The 25,557-nt window shown below is 38.4% G+C and overlaps 1 protein-coding gene and 1 long non-coding RNA gene across 3 annotated transcripts in view; both read left to right on the top strand.

Annotated features, from left to right (window-relative positions):
* Positions 1-25,557, top strand: part of LOC140225512 (uncharacterized) — a 111,209-nt gene that overhangs the window by 33,675 nt on the left and 51,977 nt on the right. The gene's annotated exons all lie outside the window — the stretch shown is intronic.
* Positions 15,525-15,731, top strand: LOC140225480 (uncharacterized). Its single transcript, XR_011900562.1, has 2 exons — positions 15,525-15,568; positions 15,627-15,731. It is a non-coding gene; the product is annotated as an uncharacterized lncRNA (long non-coding RNA).

The following is a 25,557-nucleotide window of genomic DNA, read 5'->3' as shown; positions in this document are numbered from 1 at the left end:
ACTGAAGAAGCATAACGTATACAGGGTGGTGATTAGAAACATTCTTAACACCAACCTGGAAAGCCCCCTCCTCCCTTCTAACTTTGTACTTAGTTGAGGTAAAAATTTAAACGTTCGGGGCCTTTCCTTAGTCAAGGGCCCCCTAACTATGCAGGGGGACTCCTTGGGGGCAACAGACCCCAACATTTTGCGTCCAAATGGAAAAACCACCCTTATGTATGATAACGCGTTCAAAGGAACATTAATAAAAAAAAAAAAAAAAAAAAAATTATTTTTCGTTAGGTAAAGAACAAGTAATGATGCTTTAATGATTAATTAATCTTAAAGTAATACAATTTCTTTAAAATCTACTTCCTCCTTAGGTAATGAAAGCGTAATAATTATTTAAACATTATTTAATCCCAAAGTAATAAAATATCTCTAACATTTACTTGTTCTTTAGGTAAAGAACAAGAAATCATTATTTAATCATTATTTAATCCTGAAGTAATAAAATATCTTGAAAAATTACTTTTCTATTAGGTAATGAACAAGTAATCATTATTTAATTATTAATTAATGTTGAAGTAATTAAATATCTTGACCATTACTTCTTCATTACGTAATAAACAAGTAATCATTATTTAATACATATTTTCATCTTTAGGTAATAAAATAACATAATATTTACTTCTTCATTAGGTAAGGAACAAGTAATCATTAGCTAATGATTAATTCATTTTGAAGTAATAAAATAGATTAACGTTTACTTCTTCATTAAATAAAGTTTAAATAATGATTACCTAATCATTAAGTAAAGAAAAATTTCAAAAATTTTTTATTTAATGATTACCTAATCGTTAACTAATGTTTATATAATCATTAAATTGATCTAATGATTAGGTAATATTTACTCTTTCCTTACTTAATCTTGAAATCCAAATGCTACATGGGCAGAGGACACCAAGAATGCCAAAAAATCTTAAAATAATTTCCTTTCACAAACAAAAATAAAAATGACACTGAACATTTCTAGCAGGGCTTCTTGATAATCAGAGAACAAAAATATTGAGAGCTTGACACTTTTAATCCTTACAATTTTTAGATTGTAACACTAATGAGGTCTGGGAAGCTGTTGAATGCCCTGATTTCCAAAATTCTATTACTCAAACAGCACACATTTCTTTGAATTTCAATTCCATGGTGAAATTATTTCTATTGCATTGTAGTGTTGAGAATGTCGCCTATTTACTCATTGAAGGAACAATTTTTAGAGCAATTAATTTGAAATAAGTACCTTCCGTAGTTGAAATTTATCATTGAATTTCTTCGTATTTCTTTTCTTTCTTCTTTTTCTTTTCTTGGGATTCTACAATTGTATTTCTTTTCAGGGATATCTACAGTTGTGTAGATTTTGATTTTTAAAACTATCATCTCTTTTTAAAACTAAGAGAGCGTTGAAATAATTATCACTTACCATGTATAACTTTCTGCAAAATTTGCCTCAGTTGATGCTCTCACAAGTTCAGTTGCAAAGTCAATTCAGCCATAGCTTTCCGAAGAAAATTTCTTCTTCGATCTAACAATTAATGATTAATCGCCGAAATAGCTTTGAGCTGATTAATTAAACATGACAGTCAAGGGTGTAAAAAAATAAGACTTATCCGAGAAACTTTGCTACACAGCAAGGAGATATCCACTTCATAGCTATAAGCATTAAATGGATTACATTTTGCAATTAGGAGCCACTATTTCTGGTCCATTTTAGAAACAGAATACATGCTATTGGTTTCCCTATGCAGATATGTGCTTTTATGGGAGAACCAGAGGTAATGGTTCCTTACTGTAAAATGTAATCCAATTCCTTCACAAGTGCGGGACTTCATTTAGTAAAATAACAGTTTTCTTGCAAAATTGAGATGATATAAACTCCAAAAAACCCAAAAACTTGGGTAAAGAGACTCCGGGCAAGTCACCATCCTCTTGCCAAAAACCTCCAAAAGCTCTTCTTTGTTCCCCTCTTCAGTGGAAAAAGAAAATATCACACTACGACAGTTTCCATTTCTGTCATAGAGTACCCCAAGCGGACCAAAGAACGGAACTCTTAGTCGTTTACACATTTACCTATTTAACAAAATCTCCAGGAGGTCACAGACAGGCTGGCAGCCCCTCATTGGACCAAAACGCACACCGTACCATTTTTTCCTTGTAGGTATGTGCCTCCAAAGTACATGAAATGACTCCTTGAGGGGCGGGCAAGTTTGATTGAAATTCACGTTGTCTTCTGAAAATGAGCTAAAATTTTTACCTTGAAGAAGAAGAAAATCGAGTTATCATTTTCTTCCATACACGGTAGGTATGCCTATGAGAGGCACCAGGAACGCCTTCCAAAATTATTGATGCAACCCGCACGACTCCGAAGTCAGCGGAAACTTTCTTGAAGCGTCTCCTAAGATTTTCCCTACGCAATAATCCCCTTCAAAAATGAATGATGCAACAAGCGCGTCCTGTTTGACCACGAAAGCTCCTCAGATGAGAAGTCTTTTGGTCTGGTCAGAAAAATATTCGAACTTTATTTTTCATCTTCTCTTCTCATTTCCCGCATTGACGGAGGCGAAATTTTTTGGAAAGCATGACGCGCCCGGCCCAATGCGTAAAATAAAGTGCGAATAGAATGTGGCCTTCCATTATGAATGATCGTTAAGGAATACTTGTACAACAAAGCTGGTACTGTTTATTTGGAAGTGTACAAAGCCCCCTCGTAGTCATTATTGACTTTTTCCATACTGACCCCTTACTAGGTATCAGTTCGGAAATTGGCCTCATTCTCAGTGAGCCGGAACATCCGTTTCCTAAATATTTGTAGCAGTCTATCTACAGGTTGATCCTCAGTGAGAGCATTGGGCCGGGCGCGTCATGCTTTCCAAAAAATTTCGCCTCCGTCAATGCGGGAAATGAGAAGAGAAGATGAAAAATAAAGTTCGAATATTTTTCTGACCAGACCAAAAGACTTCTCATCTGAGGAGCTTTCGTGGTCAAACAGGACGCGCTTGTTGCATCATTCATTTTTGAAGGGGATTATTGCCTGATGATCTCTGGGAGGATAGGGGGCAATGGCGATTGGGCGTCGCAGAGCGCGAGGCGGCGCTATAATCGCGACTTTATGTATGTAAAATCTTAGGAGACGCTTCAAGAAAGTTTCCGCTGACTTCGGAGTCGTGCGGGTTGCATCAATAATTTTGGAAGGCGTTCCTGGTGCCTCTCATAGGCATACCTACCGTGTATGGAAGAAAATGATAACTCGATTTTCTTCTTCTTCAAGGTAAAAATTTTAGCTCATTTTCAGAAGCCAACGTGAATTTCAATCAAACTTGCCCGCCCCTCAAGGAGTCATGTCATGTACTTTGGAGGCACATACCTACAAGGAAAAAATGGTACGGTGTGCGTTTTGGTCCGATGAGGGGCTGCCAGCCTGTCGGTGACCTCCTGGAGATTTTGTTAAATAGGTAAATGTGTAAACGACTAAGAGTTCCGTTCTTTGGTCCGCTTGGGGTACTCTATGACAGAAATGGAAACTGTCGTAGTGTGATATTTTCTTTTTCCACTGAAGAGGGGAACAAAGAAGAGCTTTTGGAGGTTTTTGGCAAGAGGATGGTGACTTGCCCGGAGTCTCTTTACCCAAGTTTTTGGGTTATAAACTACAACAACCCTCAAAAACATTTTTCGGGCAAAAAATCCGGTCGAGGAAATTGACGTGTCACTTCCTTTTAATCAAGTATAAGATAGGCAAAAACTTTTGATGAATTCCCAAGGTCCACTAAGACTATTAATCATCAAAAATTTCCAAAAACTTACTGGAAAGGAAAAAATAAAATGAAAAATAAATCCCTTGCCGAAAATAAATAAAAAACCGATTTTGAGATAAATCCCTCGAATGACCTCGAAATCACAAAATCGGTCGAGGATGTCAACTGAAATTCTTCTCCCTTTAATTATGAGCTCCGCAACAAGCGTGACTCGCTTGCACCTTTTCATACACGAGCCGCACGAATTCATCTCTTCTTCTCTCCTCTCCTTCCGTCCATGGGCGGAGATCCAAAATTTTTCGGATTTACTGACGCGACCGGCTGCGGCTCGGTGCGTAAACATGGGTGGATTACTAAGATTACACATAAGTCAGAGAGAAACACGTACAACCTGTCGACTTAAGTGGGGCTCAATCCGTGAAGGGACTCAACTCCTCCACTATAACAATTCCACTAATAATTTTGCGATTCAGAAATCCCCTCACTTGTCCGGACCTGACGTGTCTGTCGAAATGTCATCCAATGGTACAGATGTATTTTATACTTAACTGATAGAGTATAAGAACAATTATTACTTACAACCTACCTACCGTCCAAAGCAAATGGTAAGCTCCCTTAAAAAAAATACATGTTTCAGATGATTCATGTTTCGAAAAAGTCTAACATGTGGTTATGGAAAAATGGGTCGACTGGTAAAATTGCAACCGACTTGAAGCCGACATCAGGGATGATAAGAAAGCACCGATTCACTGAGAGCATCGAGCCGCAGCCGGTCGCGTCAGTAAATCCGAAAAATTTTGGACCTCTGTCCATGGACGGAAGGAGAGGAGAGAAGAAGAGATGAATTCGTGCGGCTCGTGTATGAAAAGGTGCAAGCGAGTCACGCTTGTTGCGGAGCTCATAATTAAAGGGGGAAAAATTTCAGTTGACATCCTCGACCGATTTTGTGATTTCAAGGTCATTCGAGGGATTTATCTCAAAATCGGTTTTTTATTTATTTTCGGCAAGGGATTTATTTTTCATTTTATTTTTTTCCTTTCGAGTAAGTTTTTGGAATTTTTTGATGATTAATAGTCTTAGTGGACCTTGGGAATTCATCAAAGGTTGTTGCATATCTTATACTTGATTAAAAGGAAGTGACACGTCAATTTCCTCGACCGGATTTTTTGCCCGAAAAATGTTTTTGAGGGTTTTTGTAGTTTTATTACATGACATATAACATGATGGGTAACAGTGAGCGCAGAACAATGAAAATGCTGAGTCTGCAATGGTCTTGACTCGGTTGGCTAGCAGATTCTGCTGCATATTGAGAGAAAAAATCAGCACCTTATTGCCTCGATGACGGAATATAGCCTTTTCAGACATATTTCACCTCAAACATTTAACTATTTCAGAAATGTTGGGAAAGCTTATTATGGTTTGAAAAGAAAATAAATAAATGACAATAAATAAAAAAAAAAAAAATCAACCCAAATTGTGGAAAGGTCGCACAAAAGTTTCAGTGTTTCAAATTTTTGAAACTTGGCAACAGTGTTTGCACTTCTCACTTACATAGGATGGACGTCAAAAAGGAAATCGTGTGTCTTGAGAATTTGCTTGAAAAAAACGAAAAAATAGAATACATCGAAATTTGCGGTGAAGTTGAACTGGAGCAAACATGAAATTGGAAACTGCTCACAATCAGTGCTCAGCCTACATTTCTTTTTGCTTATGGATCTGGATTTCGCACGATATAAACAGGGTTGTCAATTTTCAACTGGATTTGGTGTTTACTTAATTTATATTAAAACTTAAAATAATTATGAATAAAATACGATAAACTTAAATAATAAGACTTTCAGCAGTGCATTGAAAATTCTAATTTAAATCAAAAACAATCTTGTGAAAAATAGCCTATTATTATATCGAGTCATAAACTCACTTAAAAAAGAACCTCAAATACCGATTTGGATTTGAAAATAATCTTTGACGATTGGCAAACAACTCGGGGACTGCTCAGATAATAATTCAGTACAGCAAAGAAATAGCTTTAAACATTTTTTGAAAAATTTGCAATGGAAGGAAAAGGAGGAAGGCAAAACGGGGGGGGGGGGGGCAAACATGGAAAGTAAATCATACTTCGTAAGGCTTTGAAAAAACATTGGCAATTTTGTATCAACAAGGGGATTCTCCCTCCCGCCTCCTTATCGACAGCCGCCCTCGGCTGAAGGCGTTCTCCTTCTAGTTTAATCAAAACGAGAGAGAAGAAATTACGTAGCCCTATACGTAGGCCGTCCCATTTTTACGCTGCTTATAATTAATGCTACTCAAAGGCAAATCTAGCTAAAGGAAAATCTAAAATTAAAAAAAATAATTACCATGGGAGCATCAGATTCAGAGGGGTTACATTATTCAAAAGTTTTGTTTGGGATTAAACCAATTTTTGCAAGCAATTAAATCTGGAATTTGATTGAATAATTGTAGCGTAGTTTCATCCGTTTGAAAACCTCTCTGATGGAGTTCTACGAGTTCTAACATAAGTAAATGCCTTTTGATAAAATTTCTTGAATTATGCACAATGTCAGTTGGTTGAATTTTGAACTTTAGATAATGCATCTCGCCAATTCATTGAATTGTATGGCGTAATTTTAGCGGGTCAAAATAACAGAATTCCCTACATAGACATATTTTCGGCTATTCACCGTTTGGCGTATTAATAAGGAATATTATTAATTAAAACTAGATTCTTAAACTATAAATTTAAGGTATTTCTTTTTAGTTAAATCCTCCTTCTAGTTCAGCTCGATACCACCGATTGTTCGGGGCTTTTTCAGGCGTATTATCTTTCATTAAAGAATGCATCTACATCTACGTATAGAAGAGAAAAGGTGTTTACGTACCGATTGAATCACTCGTCAATGATAGGAAATTCTCTTAATTACTAACGCGTTTACACTGAAGAAAGGGCGAAATTGATAGTCTTTTGGGGCTCAAAAATTCATGATGTTTGGGTCCTCAGAATGCGAAGTTCTTAATTCGGAACACGTCGATTACGTTGGTAAAAAGGTTCAGACAGAAATCCTACAGTCAGGTTCATCACATCAGTAATTGTTGGTAGATAATGCGAGCACAGGTCCAACAGGGGTGAACACTGTTGGTGTGTTGTTTTGACTCTTCGATAATTGGTCGCAATTATGCAAATTTTGATTTGGATGATTAGCGTTGGTATGAAACGTTGAATTCCAAAAGCTGGCGAAGGTTTAATTAAAAGGATTCTACATCTTTGATGAGAAGAATGATTAAAAGAAAATTTCTAGTGATTAAGAAAATAAACATTTTTTCCGTTTTCGTGATGTTGGTAAGTTCAGATGATAACACTTTTTACGATAGCCACTGAAATTTTTGTAATTAAAAGTCCAAGAGAGCAAAAAACTGACAAAAAACTGCGGTTTCGGGAAATTTTCATGGTGATTTTTAAATTTACATTTCTGGGATAGGTGGCACTCCCGAGACTTTATGTTACGTTTACGCGGCACAATTTTGAAACATGTGGAAACTTTTTTGAAGAAAGGTCGTAATTTTTCGCGCACTAACTCAGTATTCTTACGAAGAGGATGAAATGAAGTGGAGGGGCTCTCCGTTATGTTGAACTGGAGGCTCGTAGAATTTTGTGACACAAGTTCGGACGTGAGACACGCAGTTTCCGTAACCGACAAAGGGTGAAAAGGTCGCAATTCTGGAACGCACTTCGGTAATAAAATCGAGCAAGGCGACGGTAGAATATTGAAGCTAAATTTCATGCAATGAATGCCACTTAAAAGTGTCGCAGAATGTTTTAACATTGGCTGAAAATTGGCAAGCATTCGCGGTTGTTGAAAAACTCTAGAATTCCAAGGTGTAATGACATTAAAACGGCCATATAATTTTGATGTACTTGATTTTTTCACAGTCTCTGCGGTTCTAGCCACTTTAACGGAACAGGTGAAGACTTTTCAGACTTTGACATCAGCGAATTCTGGATGGTAGTAGGTGGTGAAAATTTTGGTAACGGCAATCCAAACGTTGACGATGGTTTTAGTTGTTTCGTTCCTTGTAGAAAAGAGAAGAAATTATTATAGAATTTTTGAGAAGGATGAGCTTTTTCCGCAATAATTTCTTGAATTTGACAATCTGGGGGGTAACTTGTCAAACCTTGGTTTTTGAAGGGAAAAGAAATGCGTAATGAATCTATAAGGTCTTCTATGACTTCAAATTCTGGGTTTTTGAGTAAGAAAGGAAGTATGTGTTCATATAGGAGATTTCATAAATAGGAGAGGATTTCAGCAGGTATAGGTTTTCCAGCAGCAATATCCATCTTGTGGTTGTAGATCAGGTCTCTGTCGGCGGCGTCACTGAGGTTAAAAAGCGCTTCTAAAAGTTGTCTGGTTGGATTTGGACGCAATTTGAGTACTAGGATTCTCATGTATGGCATGAGGCCTTCGATAACCCAATACACACTTTCTGAATCATCGAAATTCCACATTTTATTATTTAGGATGAACTCTTCTTTCTCCCAAAGGTAATACGTGGCACGCCCGCCCTGACGGAAATTTAAGAACTTTGAGAGGGGTCTATCGGGGCCAAATTTTTCACACAAAATTTTCCGCACATCGTACCAAGACTCGTTAACAGTATGGTGTTGAAAAATATGAGCAGCATACCACCGTTTCGCTTGGTCACGAAGTCTTTCGAACACTGTTATGGTAGTTGTGTCGTCATTCCATTTTTCATCCCTCCTCTGTTGTTCTATAGAAAGGATGAACAGTTCAAAATAGGTCCACGGTGAGTTATGTCCGGATGTGTTGTTGATATCACAAGAAAACTCGACGTCACTTACGAAATTATTTCGAATATCCTCGTCCGAAAACATATTTTATTTGGAAGTAACCCTCCGAAGTCGCTCCTAAAGTAGGTGCCAAACTTTAAAAGGTGGTCATTGGCGATTTATCTATTTAAAACTCCGTAATTTGCTTAATGCTAAATATCCGCAAAGTTTTCACAAAAGTAAACGACTTTTGAACAACTTTGAACGACTTTTGCAACAAAAACAAGTTCGATTTTGCAATCGCTAGCGATAGCAATATTCGTCATGGGAACTTTAGCTTCTGGGATATGAAAATGTTAAGGTACAGTTCGTTTGTAGTATCTTCTGAATTGAAGGGGCTATGTAATTTTGTGTTGACATCTCTTTTTTAACATTTTTAATTATTTTCTATGCATACAAGAAAGCTGTTATGTACCAATTATTTATTTTCGTTGGATTATATATGGTTTTCGGAAGTCAACGCCTTTAAGTTTCAGGTTCGCTTTTTCGGCGTAAAATATACATAAAGTGTCCCAAAAGTACCGGGACTGGTTCTGTAACTTCGAAAGTAAGATAGATACAGACATGATCTTGATCTCATTTTAAAGATTAACTCAATACCTATATCGATTAAAACCAAGATCGGCTCAATCGAATAAAAATTGACCGAGTTATTGCAATTTGAAATCAGCGCGGAGAGTTTACCCCTACGGTTTTTAAGGAAGATTCTTCATCGCCGTAAATCGAAAAGTCGGCCGATAAAGTGATGCTTATTGTGTTTTTTTATTTTCGAGGTGTCATTTATCAACATTTTGTACCACCAAACACAACAGTTGACAGTGCGTATTATTGCAAAGTGCTAAAGGAGTTGAGAATGCACATTTCCCGGAAACGGTCGGACTTGAAACCTTCGTGGATACTCCATCAAGACAATGCGCGGCCTCACACATCCAGCTTAACACGTGAATTTATGAGTAAAAATGGAGTTGAAACAATCCCTCATCCCCCTTACAGCCCTGACTTGGCTCCATGTGATTTTTGGATGTTTCCTACACTTAAAAAGGAGCTTCGCGGACGAAGATTCGAATCGAAGACCGAAATCCAGAATGCAATTCAAAACTTTTTCAACGCCATCCCAGAGGAAGAATTCAGGAAAACAATGTTGGATAAGTGGCAAGAGCGCATGAATAAGTGCATCCGGTTTGATGGACGGTACTTTGAAAAGCAAAAGGAAGTTATGGAAGATTCGGAGGAAAGTGGATACGAATATTAACTTTTTGAATCCTGGTAAGCGAAAAATCTTCCTAAAAACCGTAGGGGTAAACTTTCCTCACTAATTTCAAATTGTCATAACTCGGTCAATTTTTATCCGATTGAGCTGATCTTGGTTTTAATCGATAGGTATTGAGTTGATCTTTAAAATGAGACCAAAATCATGTCTGTATCTATCTTACTTTTGAAGTTACAGAACCAGTCCCGGTACTTTTGGGACACCCTATGTATGATATTTTTACTCTACACATATGCCCGAATACGCATCATAAGGGACCTATGTGCTTCCTAAGTTGCCAAGTATTAATTATTGTTAGATGATTGGTCTAAAACATTCAATACAACCAGTAAAAATTAAGTGTCCCCTACGAGATTCGAACCCCCGCTCGCACCAAAACGGCCGCAAGCTCAGAGCCTGAATGGTGTCGCAGCCAACCGAGCCATTTCGGAGCTCGGTTCACTAGGGAAAAAAGAGAACAGTTAAGTAATCTCGGACGCTGAGCGAGGCTTCACAAGAGATGTCCTTGACATGATAAGTAAGAGACAACGGATTAAGCGCATTTCTCTGTGAGACATTGTTTCCCTATGGTTTCATGTGTCACAAGGTTCATCTCTGCATGCATTTGCTATCGCGGCAGTAAACTGAGGCAATATTTCTGTATTCATGGATTAAATCCGTCAATCGAGTTCTAATTTTGGTTCATATATCCATAACGGGTCCTCCAGAGCAATTTTCCACCTTGTACGATGGTTATTATTTCTTTACTTCTATTTTTAACATTTAAGGTGGGATAATGGCGGCTTCTCAAGAGCAACGAGGTAGGCGATCTTTTGCACCAACGAACAGAAAACTGATGGCAAAAAATAACCAATCGGAACCTCCCAAAAGAAAGAATTTGCCCAAAATCGGAACTTCGTGGTTCTGCGCAGATTTACTAGTCAGACACGACATCTCAAGGGGGAAAAAAACTCGCTGAAAGCGAATTTTAGAAATCAACACAACTTGACGTAGAGACATGATTGGCTAAAAAACACAACGGTTTTTGATACATCGGAAAATCAACCAAAAATCGAAGACTGGGCGAAACGCTCAAGGTCGCCGAGGCATAGGGAATCCCATAGCAATAGCAACGGAACGATTGTAAAGACAGGGGAACTTCTTTTCCATGCCAAAAAACTTAAAATCAATGAACATTGTAATGGAATGTGTGAAGGTAAAAAAAAAAAAAATATGTGAAAAAAAAACTGTCCGCAAATGTCGAACCAAAAAAAAATAATACGTTTCTACTTTTAGAATGGCACAAAAAAAACTCTCCGCAAATGTTGGATAAAAAAAAAATGGTGAATTTTGAATTCCGAGTAATGTATAATAAAATTGTACAAAATACAAGAATGTTTTGTCACTTTTTCACGTGGCATGTAAGAGATACACAGGATTGTAGTAATATGATTTCCGACGGTCGAAGATTCCTTTTTTGGAATTTCGGACCCCGGCACAGTCTCCACCATTTGGAACGCGCGAAAAGAAAGGAAGGCACACACACTCGATCTCTTTCTAAAAGGGAGGGGGGAGGGTATCTCCACCAGCGGAAGTATGAATTTTTGGGGGGAAAGGGGCGAGGAGCCTTCCGCTGCTCCTCGAAGCGAAAAGTAGGTAGGGCACAGTGACAAAACGAACCACACTTCTTGACAATTTCGACGACACTTTTATTCTATATTTTCGATAGACACATCACACTAAGAACAGAAAGAATCAGAACACCATCAGAACCACACTCGAAACTCTCACGAACCTACACGCGGCTTCCGCGCAGAGTACGTTTAGACACGGCGTGGCGGGCCGATTCGCGGCCTGGCCAGGATCGCTGGTGAGCTAAGACGAGACTGATTTCAGAGATTTTCTGAAAATTGCGAGTAGCGTGGCTTTACCTTCCCTTCTCCCCTGCGGCCTAATCCTCCGGGCCAATCAGGGCCTTACACGGGACCCTGATTTTCCGGGCTGACTGCGTTCACATGGGAACCGAGGAGCTAAGACTCTGCATGACATCATTTTGTCTCATCCTTGCAATTTTCAGCTGAGCTGTTGTCTGGACAAGTAACACAGAGCACCGTTTCTAACCGCGATGCTGGTTTTTCCCATGCAGGCAGCAACCCAGACTCTGCGTCTTAGCAATATGGTTTTATAGGTGATTGAGTCTACTCAGCGACTCTTCCCCAACTTTTTAGTGGATTCTACCGCTCGAATCCGTTGCACTGTGCACTGTTTTGGCCTGATAGGGGAGTGAATTTCTGTATGGGCCACTGTTAGCACATGGTCTAATGAGTCTCGAGGCTCATCACAGATTGCACTAACGGGTATCTTGGCTGGCCCTGGCTATCAGAGCAGTGGTACCAAGTTTTGAAAAACATAACAGGGGCGTGGAGATCTGGCAAAGCAACGTTATGAACGAAACGAAGGAGTGAAATTCTCATTCGAAGAGTGCTGGTCTGCTCGGCAATCATCAAATCAGTTCGTTTGCTTCTGCTTATATATGCATATTTTAAATCAGCGCTGAGCATTCTTAGGTTTTTTTTTAAAAAAAAACCAAGTAACGTAGACTGTTGGTATTCATTACACATAAACTAGAAAGCCCGAGAATGAGAAACAAATTTAAATCATTACTATTGACGGATTAGTAAACTTTTTACATGCTTTGGAAAATCTCAGAAGTTCGCGGTAGTCACTTTTCGGTAAAGAACTAAGGGACTCGGTTATTGTATCGAGCAGGGTTCGAAACGATCGCAAAGGCGGTATACTACGTATACGCGCCAAAACAGAGTACCTTTTTCCGTATTTGGCGGCTGTTCCTCACCGAGCTCATTCGGCAATGTTCAGCAAACCTTGAATTTTCATACGTTATGACCACATTACTAGTGATTATGTATATGTATTAATCTATAGAGCCTCCCACCGCGGCGCGACGATGCCACTTATCATCGGTAAAAGTCTATAAAAATCCGCGTTTCCCTGGATTTATGAGCCATTTTTTCGGAAAATGCACTTGGAATATAAACGAGGGGCGTTCAATAAGTAAGTATCCCCCCTCTCTAAAATCAATAGGAATTGACCAATTTTCAAAAACTTGGGCTCAAAATCTTACGTAGGATATACTGAGTTCATCAAAGCAAACCGCGACAAAATCGGACCATGTGCGTCCGAACGCGAGCCGAGGTGCACGCCGCTCCCGCCAAATCCGCGGAAATTTGAAGTCCGCGACATGAGAAGAGCTTCTCTGCCAACGCTTCAAAAATGAACTCCCCCGAGTTCAGATTTTCGATACGGTAATACATGGCAAAACAGACCACTATTTATTCCCTTTTCTGAAATCAGAACTGGGGGAGTTCATTTTGAATCAGTGGAAGAGGTCAAATAAGCCGTCAACACTTTCATCCCCAGTCAGTTGAAAGACCTCTACACGCGTGGTATCCAAAAGCTGTTCTCTAAGTCTCACAATCAGTATCAGACCTGCTTGGATCGAGCTGGTTATTTGGAGAGGCGAGGTAAGCCCTTTATTCTACAAAAACTTCTTTGATTTATCGTCAGTGATAAACGACTGAAGCGTTGGCAGAGAAGCTCTTCTCATGTCGCGGACTTCAAATTTCCGCGGATTTGACGGGAGCGGTGTGCACCTCGGCGCGTTCAAACGGCTCGCGTTCGGCCGCACATGGTCCGATTTTGTTGCGGTTTGTTTTGTTGAACTCAGGATATCCTAAGGAAGATTTTAAATCCAAGTTTTTGAAAATTGGTCCATTCCTATTGATTTTAGAGAGGGGGGATGTCTTGATTTTGTTACTTTAAACGTCATTCCATGCAAAGAAGTTCAACCATTTTCATGCTTTGTTCATTCATGAATTGAAAGTAAACAATGTACATCCCGAAAATCTACCGATTTGCCGTAAATAATCGCAGAAACTTGATATACCAGGTCGATGTACCCACTCGTTGGATTTACGAATCAATTTTGTGAGTGCACATATGTAAAAGTCAATATGCTATAGTCATTTTGGGTGCATTTATTTTTCATGAAACAATAATATGTAAGTAATTTCAATCCCGAAAATTTCTGAGGTCAATTATATTTAATTGTAATTCATATATTTATTTTTTTCCCTTCATTTTATTTTTTGAATAGAGAAAGCAAGGTTTTGTTGATTTCTTCGGATTTCGAGTACTGTAACTTCTCTTCTATTCGGCCGATTTTTATGAATGAGGCCTCTTTTTATTCGTGTTTTAACGGAGAGTAAGGACAAAATTGCTAAATACACGCGAAACAATTTTTTTTTGAAAATTAGATGAATCCTAGCGTGACGTTGAAATGGTTAATCAAGCGTAAGTAATTGGGCGAGGGGCTGAGGATCCCTGTTGCGCCTGGCGAGGCGACCCTCATTAGCAATTGCTCGTCGAGAACACGCCGACGCAGTGATCAGGAGCGTGGGGAAGAGAGGGCTAAGTGGATTCCTGCATGAGCTACGTTTAGCAAATGGTCTAATGAGTCTCGAGGCTCATCACAGATGGCTGCTCGGAATATCAGAGCAGTGGTACCAAGTTTTGAAAAGCATAACAGGGGTGTGGAGATCTGTCAAAGCAACGTTATGAACGAAACGGAGGAGTGAAATTCTCATTCGAAGAGTGCTGGCCTACTCGGCAATCCTCAAATCAGTTCGTTTGCTTCTGCTTATATATGCATATTTTAAATCAGCGCTGCGCATTTTTAGGCTTTTTTTTAAAAAACCAAGTAACGTAGACTTTTGATATTCACTGCACATAAACTAGAAAGCCCCAGAATGAGAAACAAACTTTAAATCAAAATAATTGACGGATAAATAAACTTTTTACACGCTTTGGAAAATCTCAGAAGTTCGCGGTAGTCACTTTTCGGTAAGGAAATAAGGGACTCGGTTATTATATCGAGTGGGGGATCGAAACAATCGCAAAGGCGTTATACTACGTATACGCGCCAAAATGAGGGAAAAACTACTGGGCAGCGGCGGGGCATTGACTTCCATTTCGAATTTCCATTCGAGTCATCTCAATCCTCTCTGAATATCATGGGCAACTCCAAGTGGCGGCAAATTTGCCGCCTAATACAATTTGAAATTATTTTAACCTTAAAATGCATAAAACTGGCTAATTTTTGTAGGGAATTGAAGGAAGATTTGCGCCACGGATGCCTCGAGATGCGCTCGAATAGAGTTTTAAATTTCAAAAATTTTCCGGGTGAGGCCCCCCGGACCCCCTCTAAGCTGGGGGTATTCCGTATCCCCCAGATCCCCCGGTGGTAGGGGCAGTCCCCCATGCAGTAAATGACCTAGAAATGCCTATGGCTCTATGATCTGTGAGGGGAGGGCCGTCTTCTTCTCAGATAAATTAATCCGCAAGTTTTTATAGCTAAAGGAGGACAACTAAAAAAAATTGATTAACATAAAAAATGTTATACATTATCAAAACATTAATCAATCAACAAAGCATAGCTGTGTATCTTGCAAAATATATTAAAAAAAATCTTAATCTAATTCTTATACTATAAATAAACCAACAAATATTAACTATAGAGCTATACCCCATTATTTTTTGAATATTTCTATTGATTAATCTTCAATTTTCTTTTAGATTTAAATATTTACTAATGTTAGTAATAGAGAAGGAGAGGTAGAATAATATATATATATATATATATATATTAATCATTAGCAATAGAGAAGGAGAGGTAGAATAATATATATATATTAATCATTAGCAATAGAGAAGGAGAGGTAGAATAATATATATATTAATCATTAGCAATAGAGAAGGAGAGGTAGAATAATATATATATTAATCATTAGCATCATTGTTCACTATTGCATAACCCGCATATTGAAGGGGCAACATGCAATACTTCTTTTTTACATCGTTGCCATATTGAATAATATTCTTAATACAACACTGTAATTTAATTCGTATTTTTCTGCACCATCATGCAACGCTGTTGGATTTTTTACCTGGCAAAGTTCTCATTTTTACCCTACAATTGTCTCATCATTTACCTATTAATATTTATATTTCTCTCATTTATTTACCTATAATATTTTTTACTTGTCCTATTACGGCATCATTTAAACAATAAATTCAGCCTCGTTAAGTGATACGTTCATCTTTGATACGTTTTCTTCAAGTGTTCTAGAAAAGTTATTTGTTTGGAGCCGTAATAGTTTTTTCTGTTTTTATGAGAAATCAAGGATTTTTTATAGTAATGGATCATTATTTTTCTTTTGGATCTTGGAATTTTTTTTTTTTGGGGGGGGGGGGGGGCAAGCGCCATTTAAGATGTTTTAATAATATATTAAGAATTACTTAATTTTAGTATCGCAAATTTAAACATACTCAGTTAATAGGTAGTAAATTAAAGCTGGGACTCATTAAAATTGCGCTCACCGCTGAGCGCTTCTCTAATACCCACGTATTAGAGCTTTCCCGCTTGTTTTTCATTGTTTTGTCCTCAAATCACGGTCAATGAAAGTAAAATCCTCGCACACAAACATCACGCTTAAAATTCGTTAGAAATGGGTCGTCAATAGGCGCAGGATCTTAAAATAATGAATGTCGGCACAAAGTATATGACCCCATTCCATCTCTGAATACTTTTTGGATTTTTGGCCTGCTGCTAAGTTGAGTAAATTAGAAACTATTGCTCATAAGCTGATAAAGTTAGGAGGAAACACGATCAAACAGTAGAACTTTTGACTTTTTGAGAATGTAAACAAAGACTCAACCTCAAAAAACTTTCACAATAATATTGTGAACTCAATCCCCAAAAACTCTCTATGGTTCATGAATTTTTTAATCAAAGGTAAGCAGAGCCGGATTTAGGTTTTTGCCGCCTGGTGCCCAGAAAATTTTGCCGCCCCCCTCCCCCCCCCTCCAGGACCGGGTAATATCTTTTAGAAACACGCGATGCGCACGGAATGTGAGTTTCAAAAACACGGCAATATCGAAATCCGATTCTCCGATAGTCAGAAAAATGCGCATCTGCGCCGGAAAGTGTTGCAAACAAATATTTTAGGCAGAGGGAATGATTCTTCAAGGATTGAGGATTTATGAGACACAAAAAAGGCGAAAATGAAAGTTAAATTATATGTGGATGCTAAAGTGCGAAAACTCGTAGGTATTTCTGTCACGTTGTTTCAGAATTTCCGCTTCTATTTTATTTTTCCAAAATGAAACAAACAAACTTTTCATAGATTGAGATTTATAATTATTTAGAATGCTCTGCTTACAGGGAAAAAATTTCAAGAAATTGCGTCGACTACTTTTCATTGAGTGAAGTATCACAGGAAGTTTGGAACGTCGTAAACGGAGATTCGTGGTTTCGCTTTTCGGTCATCGATGAACCTACTCAAGTTTTTGAAAAACTTGCGGATTAATTTATCTGAGAAGAAGACGGCCCTCCCCTCACAGATCATAGAGCCATAGGCATTTCTAGGTCATTTACTGCATGGGGGACTGCCCCTACCACCGGGGGATCTGGGGGATACGGAATACCCCCAGCTTAGAGGGGGTCCGGGGGGCCTCACCCGGAAAATTTTTGAAATTTAAGACTCTATTCGAGCGCATCTCGAGGCATCCGTGGCGCAAATCTTCCTTCAATTCCCTACAAAAATTAGCCAGTTTTATGCATTTTAAGGTTAAAATAATTTCAAATTGTATTAGGCGGCAAATTTGCCGCCACTTGGAGTTGCCCATGATATTCAGAGAGGATTGAGATGACTCGAATGGAAATTCGAAATGGAAGTCAATGCCCCGCCGCTGCCCAGTAGTTTTTCCCTCATTTTGGCGCGTATACGTAGTATAACGCCTTTGCGATTGTTTCGATCCCCCACTCGATATAATAACCGAGTCCCTTATTTCCTTACCGAAAAGTGACTACCGCGAACTTCTGAGATTTTCCAAAGCGTGTAAAAAGTTTATTTATCCGTCAATTATTTTGATTTAAAGTTTGTTTCTCATTCTGGGGCTTTCTAGTTTATGTGCAGTGAATATCAAAAGTCTACGTTACTTGGTTTTTTAAAAAAAAGCCTAAAAATGCGCAGCGCTGATTTAAAATATGCATATATAAGCAGAAGCAAACGAACTGATTTGAGGATTGCCGAGTAGGCCAGCACTCTTCGAATGAGAATTTCACTCCTCCGTTTCGTTCATAACGTTGCTTTGACAGATCTCCACACCCCTGTTATGCTTTTCAAAACTTGGTACCACTGCTCTGATATTCCGAGCAGCCATCTGTGATGAGCCTCGAGACTCATTAGACCATTTGCTAAACGTAGCTCATGCAGGAATCCACTTAGCCCTCTCTTCCCCACGCTCCTGATCACTGCGTCGGCGTGTTCTCGACGAGCAATTGCTAATGAGGGTCGCCTCGCCAGGCGCAACAGGGATCCTCAGCCCCTCGCCCAATTACTTACGCTTGATTAACCATTTCAACGTCACGCTAGGATTCATCTAATTTTCAAAAAAAATTGTTTCGCGTGTATTTAGCAATTTTGTCCTTACTCTCCGTTAAAACACGAATAAAAAGAGGCCTCATTCATAAAAATCGGCCGAATAGAAGAGAAGTTACAGTACTCGAAATCCGAAGAAATCAACAAAACCTTGCTTTCTCTATTCAAAAAATAAAATGAAGGAAAAAAAATAAATATATGAATTACAATTAAATATAATTGACCTCAGAAATTTTCGGGATTGAAATTACTTACATATTATTGTTTCATGAAAAATAAATGCACCCAAAATGACTATAGCATATTGACTTTTACATATGTGCACTCACAAAATTGATTCGTAAATCCAACGAGTGGGTACATCGACCTGGTATATCAAGTTTCTGCGATTATTTACGGCAAATCGGTAGATTTTCGGGATGTACATTGTTTACTTTCAATTCATGAATGAACAAAGCATGAAAATGGTTGAACTTCTTTGCATGGAAAGACGTTTAAAATAACAAAATCAAGACATATTTAATGCAATTGCATTTATATCGAGTCAATTGCTTACTACCGACGATTTGGGTGATTTAGCCCCAAAATACCTTAAAATCGACTTTATATTCTAGGAGTTCGACAGAATGTTTCCTTTCTTCGCTTCATTTATTCCGTAGCACTTTTCTTCAAGAATCTGATAAGATTTTGCTTGAGGCAGATCAAAAAACTTAAATTCGTTCGAATAGCTTTCTAGATTCACAATAGTCTCGTCAAGGTGCGTCTTTGACCTTGCAGTGTAGGATCGTGAATTCTCTTGTTGTGCTGCCTGCCTATTTTGAAATCTCTGTAAATGAAAACTAAAGGGGTTGATATGTGCGAGTTAATGACGCGCCTTATCAACACATTGTGTTGGAGTTCACTGCTTGTTTTTCTTTCTCCTTCTTTTTGTACGAAAAAAAAGGAAACTCCGAAATTTGCCGCCCCGTGCCTTGGCACCTTGGACCCCCCCCCCCCCCCAAAATCCGGTTCTGAAGGTAAGTAAAGGTTCTCCAACTGGATGAGAGATGGCCGTAGTGATCATTTGACGAAATGGGTTTTCTACTTTAAACTATCTAATCTCCAATTTCTGCCATGGAAACTTTTCCTGCTATAAATGAAGGATTATTTTTTTGGGGAACTCAATGGAAAAATACAAGAAATTTCATTCCTATATTTTGTACCTAGAGAGACGATAATCACCCTACTATCCACCACTTGTATGTACGGCCGGCCGGGCCCATTCCTTTTTTTTTCTTCGAATTTTTCTTCAATTATATGACGGTTTTGTGTTTTTTATCTCTTTAAAGAAAAAAAATTGATCACAGTTCTCATAAGGACCTCTTTGGCATCTAAACAAGGACATATACTACGGGTCAAGTAATGATCAGTGTCTCCTCAGGGATGGAAGGTCTCGACAGAGTTATTGATCAGAGATGGGTACATTTCAGAGAAGTTGGGCCGATTTGATATCATACTCCTTTAAAGCGATGGATCAAATAAACGTGTTCAGGTCATCATACCTTATAGGTATTTAATTTTTTTTGTTTTTTTTTGTTGAAAAACGTTGGGGTGTTTGGTATATTGCATGGGCACGAAAGAGAAAATTGGACCGTTTTGATATCATTTCCTTTTAAATGATGAATCCAATTAGCATTGCCATCATATTTTTGGGTGTTTGGGTTTTTTTTTTTTTTTTTTTTTGGCATGGGAACGGAGTTCCCCTGTCTTTACAATCGTTCCGTTGCTATCGCTATGGGATTCCCTATGCCTCTGCGACCTTGAGCGTTTCGCCCAGTCTTCGATTTTTGGTTGATTTTCCGATGTTTCAAAAACCGTTGTATTTTTTAGCCAATCATGTCTCTCTTCAAAAAATTTTCTCTCTTCATTTTTTCTTGAAGAATCGCAGCTGACTTTAAAAAAATAAGAATAAAGAATGAAACTCTTCGAAAATGTTTGTAACACAATAACTTTTTATTTTTGATGACTGAGATTGTTACATTTTTTAAATATTACTAGTTCTATTCAATTCGATTATAATATTCAAGACTATTCTGGACCATTTATTAGACTTTTCTATTTCAATTAGAATATTAATAGTTCTATTCAATAGTTCTAATTAATTCACATCGGGCGGAAAAGGAAGAATGTGAGCACTATAAAAGAAACATTAATAGTTCTAATTCCTTACTTTAAAAAATAAGATTTGAAAAATAAGCTTTGAGATTTTCTGGATTAAGGCATCTTTTTCCGATGTTCAATAGTCCGAAGTTCAATATCTTCGATTACTCTTATATTTTACTCAGTTTACATAATCACACGCGTGACGTTCTAATATTTTATTGTATAGCTGCACTTCATTTTCGTTACACTCTCTAAAGTTGATAGAAAGGTGGTAAAGAAGTGCTGGATCCACCCTATTTTGCAGGGAAACAAGGTAAAAAGGGTCAAATGCTTGAATTACGGTAACAAATGTTGAGCTCTTATGAGTATCCGTACAAGACTGTGGAGGGAGGGGGGGGGGGCGGAAAGATCGGTCCCGACAGGCCCTTCGACCCAAAATTTCCCCGGACACAAATGAATCAAAGTTTTAAATATCAACAATTTTGCACTCGCAAATTCCTTTCGAAAATACAGAAAAAACTGTATTTTGTTTTCGATCCACTCCATCGTTGCGTTCGCATAAATCAAAGGGACCCGGAAAATCGATATTGAACAGTGTAAACACTACGTAGCAGCAGAGTTATTCGAGTATCTTCATCTGTCAACTTGGTGGGTGACATGCTGAAAAGTATGATTCTCTCCACATTTTTTAATTTCTTCCTCGGCCCTTAGCATAAGCATGCATTTTATTTGACCCTTTTTAATTCTATCTGCGAGGGATCTTTCATTCATCAGGACAGGAAAAGTAAGGAAGAAAATAAGTAAAAAAATTGCGATTTTTTAGTGTGAGGAAATACATTGTCCGATGAAACTGAACTGAGGCAATGCAAAAAACTCCCGGCTTCAATCTACTTAAGTATTTAAGTCCTCCATATGAGGCCCCCTTCATTTAAAAATAAAAATTAAAACTTCAAATGCACAGTGCCGATCTATTTAAAACAACGCAAATATTTCCTCTTCCTCTCCTTCTTTACTTCTTTATTTATTTAATTTTTTGTCGACGCCGAGCATATGAGTGATTTCTCAAAGGACACATTAAATGAATTTCTCCCTAAAGAACAATTATTTTGTAGACAAATATAATGGGCATCTTGATTTTTTAACTTCCGTCTCCTTTTATTCCGTCATAAATGGTGTTGGTTTAAGCTAGAGTACCTTTATAGCGAGAGTATGGACAGATCGCTTGATGGAGGGCTTAGGGCCCAAAAGTGCAGCCACCCTTCTGAGCAACTTCTAACCAAGATGGCCAAGAATGTACATAAATGAGCGTTCTTTTGCAAAAATAAGTAAATTTATGCTAAAAGTAAGCCAAATACATGCTCTATAAACGGCGGTTCGTAACAATTGTATTTAAAAATCGCTCTGGACATTCGAAATTCATAGGTTGGCTGCATTTCTGGGCCCTAACTTCATTCACGGAGGCATCGGTGAAGGCCTGATGGATTTTCGGAGTTTCACATCTGTCCATACTCTCGCTATACATGTACTCTAGTTTAAGCAGATGCTAACGGCATCTGGTAGCAATTGCATGTATCATTCTCATAGGAGGCGTCACCATCCGGTTTACTAATTTTAAGGAAACTGGTTTCTTCTTCGAAGCAAAATGTTATATTGAAAGTAGGCAACCGCACATGTCCCATGCCGCATCCGTTCCCCGCGGAAGGGACTCACTCCGTTTACTACTTTTAAGGTAACTGGTTTCTTCTTCTGACGTACCGTGTTTTCTTTCATCAAACAAGCTGTTGAGTTATTAAAAGGCAACAGCGTCCGGCTTATTGCATCTTCCCCCGCTGAGGGCGTTCGTCCCGTTTACTAATTCTAAGGAGACCGTTTTCTTCTTTCGACACAACGTGTTTTCTTCTACCAAGCAAGCTGTTGGGTTAAAAGAAGGCAACAGCGTCTGGCTTATTGCATCCTCCCCCGCTGAGGGCGTTCGCCCCGTTTACTAATTCTGAGGAAACCGTTTTCTTCTTTCGACACAACGTGTTTTCTTCTACCAAGCAAGCTGTTGGGTTAAAAGAAGGCAACAGCGTCTGGCTTATTGCATCCTCCCCCGCTGAGGGCGTTCGCCCCGTTTACTAATTTTGAGGAAACCGGTTTCTTCTTTAAACGCAACGTGTTTCACTGTACCAAGCAAACTGTTGAATTGTAAAAAATCAACGGGCGTATTGCTAATTGCATCCGGTCGCCTCGAAAGGAGTTAGCCCCGTTTACTAATTTTGAGGAAACCGGTTTCTTCTTTCGACACAACGTATTTTCTTCTACCAAGCATGCTGTTGACTTAAAAAGAGGCAACGGCCGGACTCAGAAGGCGTTCACCTCCGTTTACTAATTTTAAAGAAACTGGTTTCTTCATTCAAGCAAAAGTTGGCTTATTTTAAAACAACGTTTATTTTACTTAAGAAAACACGATTCGCTTGTTTCAAGCGAATCATGTTGTCTTACATTAAGAAAACCGTTAGTTTCTTCCAAGTCAAACCCGTTTTGAAATAAGTAAAAAATTCAAGTAGACGCGTTTACTTAAATTCAGGAAATCTTTTTTTTCCGTGCATCGTACAAGGTGGAAAATTGCTCTGGAGGACCTGTTACGGATATATGAGCCAAAATCAGAACTCGATTGATGGATTTAATCCATGAATACAGAAATATTGCCTCAGTTTACTGCCGCGATAGGAAATACATGCTGAGATGAACCTTGTGACACATGAAACCATAGGGAAACAATGTCTCACAGAGAAATGCGCTTAATCCGTTGGCTCATATCATGTCAAGGACATCTCTTGTGAAGCCTCGCTCAGCGTCCGAGATTACTTAACTGTTCTCTTTTCTCCCAGCTACTACGAGCTTCCACTGAAAAAAAAGTGGAAGTGGGATTGACCATAATGGTATAGTAAAAAAAAATATGGTGATAAAAAGCCAAATAATGGTCGATTTAACCATCTAGATGAAAGTGAGAATCATACTCGATATAAAAATTACCATACCCGGATTGTAAATATCAGTTAGTGGTGTCTGTCCATCGTTTAGGTATTTCTCACCATCAGCTGGGTATTTTTTACCATACGATGAGTTAAAAGTATGGAATAACATGGTAACACTTGCGTTTGATATCTGTAGGCATCTGTATGCGACTGGTCATGGTGTTGGTAGGTTAAATTTACCATACTGGTATAGTCAGCGTGGTGAGAGCTCCCGCTTGACTGCGCTGCGGTCTGTGGTCCGCCATTTTTCGTTTGTCTGTTTGTCAGTTATAAATTTATCACGTTGAGGGTCGGAGTCCGTGGCTGTGTTTTATTGATCCATATTAATCCATGTGAATCCACGCGTAATTTGCCCAAATTTGTGTTCGAATTGTCCCTAAAGCTACCGTCTTCTCTTCGAATCTATCTATATTGATCTGCCACATACATTTTCTGAGATTTTTTCGTTATTCGTATCGACCAATTTCTGGAGGTTAGGAGTTGCTACAATGAATCTGGCTTGCAAAGTGAAGGAATCCTGAAAATTTGAAAACCTTCGCAAAGTTGTTCTGCAATCCAGTGAATATCGGTTCTGTGTAAAGTCATTTCGAAAACATAAAAGTGCGGAAGTAATTTGAAAATAATCGACTAGAAGTGATTTTTGAATACTTCGTTCGTAGGTATATCTATATTCTTGTTAAAATTTTCGAAGCTCAACATACTCAGATGAAGAGACAAATGTGCGTGGGATTGATGTTTAACTGTAACTTTAAGCAAAATTTGGCAGCTTCTGCCCCACCGTGAACCGTGCGATTGGATTTTCATGTAGTGTCTTTTTGTGGGTATATTTTGAACTATCTATTTATTATATGCAATTAAATTTTCCGTGGATCTGATTTAGTCTGTAAATGATACCTTAACGCGAATAACAAGTATGGTTTTGGTATCATTTACTTGAAATCAGTGAAGCAATTATCTGCTATTTCTCGTTGAAACTGTCTTTAACTGCCATTGATTGTGTATGTAACGGAATTTCTAAAAGTAAGATGTAAGTAAAATATCCACGACTTTCATCAAAAGCATTTAATAATATAAGATGAGTGGATTTTAGAATCTACAAGGTTTGTCGCAGCATCTGGATGCTTGAAATTACCATACTAGTCAGTCGGGAACGCCACACTGGCACTGTGTCGCATAGTGTCAGCCGTATCGTGTTATTTACCATACCGGTATATTGGTAACTATGCTGCAGCTTCATTGTGTAAAAAATCAAGTAGACAGTATGGTAAATAACACCCAAACTCTGGTAAATTTCACCGATTATTTTTTTCAGTGTCGAGATGGCTCGGTTGTCTGCGACACCAGCCCGGCTGTGAATATGCGTCCTTTTCGGTGCGAGCGGGGGTTCGAATCTCGTAGGGGACACTTAATTTTTACTGGTTGTATTGAATGTTTTAGACCAATCATCTAACAATAATTAATACTTGGCAACTTAGGAAGCACATGGGTCCCTTATGATGCGTATTCGGGCACATGTGTAGAGTAAAAATATCATACATAGGGTGTCCCAAAAGTACCGGGACTGGTTCTGTAACTTCAAAAGTAAGATAGATACAGACATGATTTTGGTCTCATTTTAAAGATCAACTCAATACCTATCGATTAAAACCAAGATCAGCCAAATCGGATAAAAATTGACCGAGTTATGACAATTTGAAATTAGTGAGGAAAGTTTACCCCTACGGTTTTTAGGAAGATTTTTCGCTTACCAGGATTCAAAAAGTTAATATTCGTATCCACTTTCCTCCGAATCTTCCATAACTTCCTTTTGCTTTTCAAAGTACCGTCCATCAAACCGGATGCACTTTTTCATGCGCTCTTGCCACTTATCCAACATTGTTTTCCTGAATTCTTCCTCTGGGATGGAGTTGAAGAAGTTTTGAATTGCATTCTGGATTTTGGTCTTCGATACGAATCTTCGCCCGCGAAGCTCCTTTTTAAGCGTAGGAAACATCCAAAA

This window comes from Bemisia tabaci, chromosome 9 (assembly GCF_918797505.1).
Source record: "Bemisia tabaci chromosome 9, PGI_BMITA_v3".
NCBI lineage: Eukaryota > Metazoa > Arthropoda > Insecta > Hemiptera > Aleyrodidae > Bemisia > Bemisia tabaci.
This window is presented reverse-complemented; position numbering and strand designations above follow the sequence as displayed.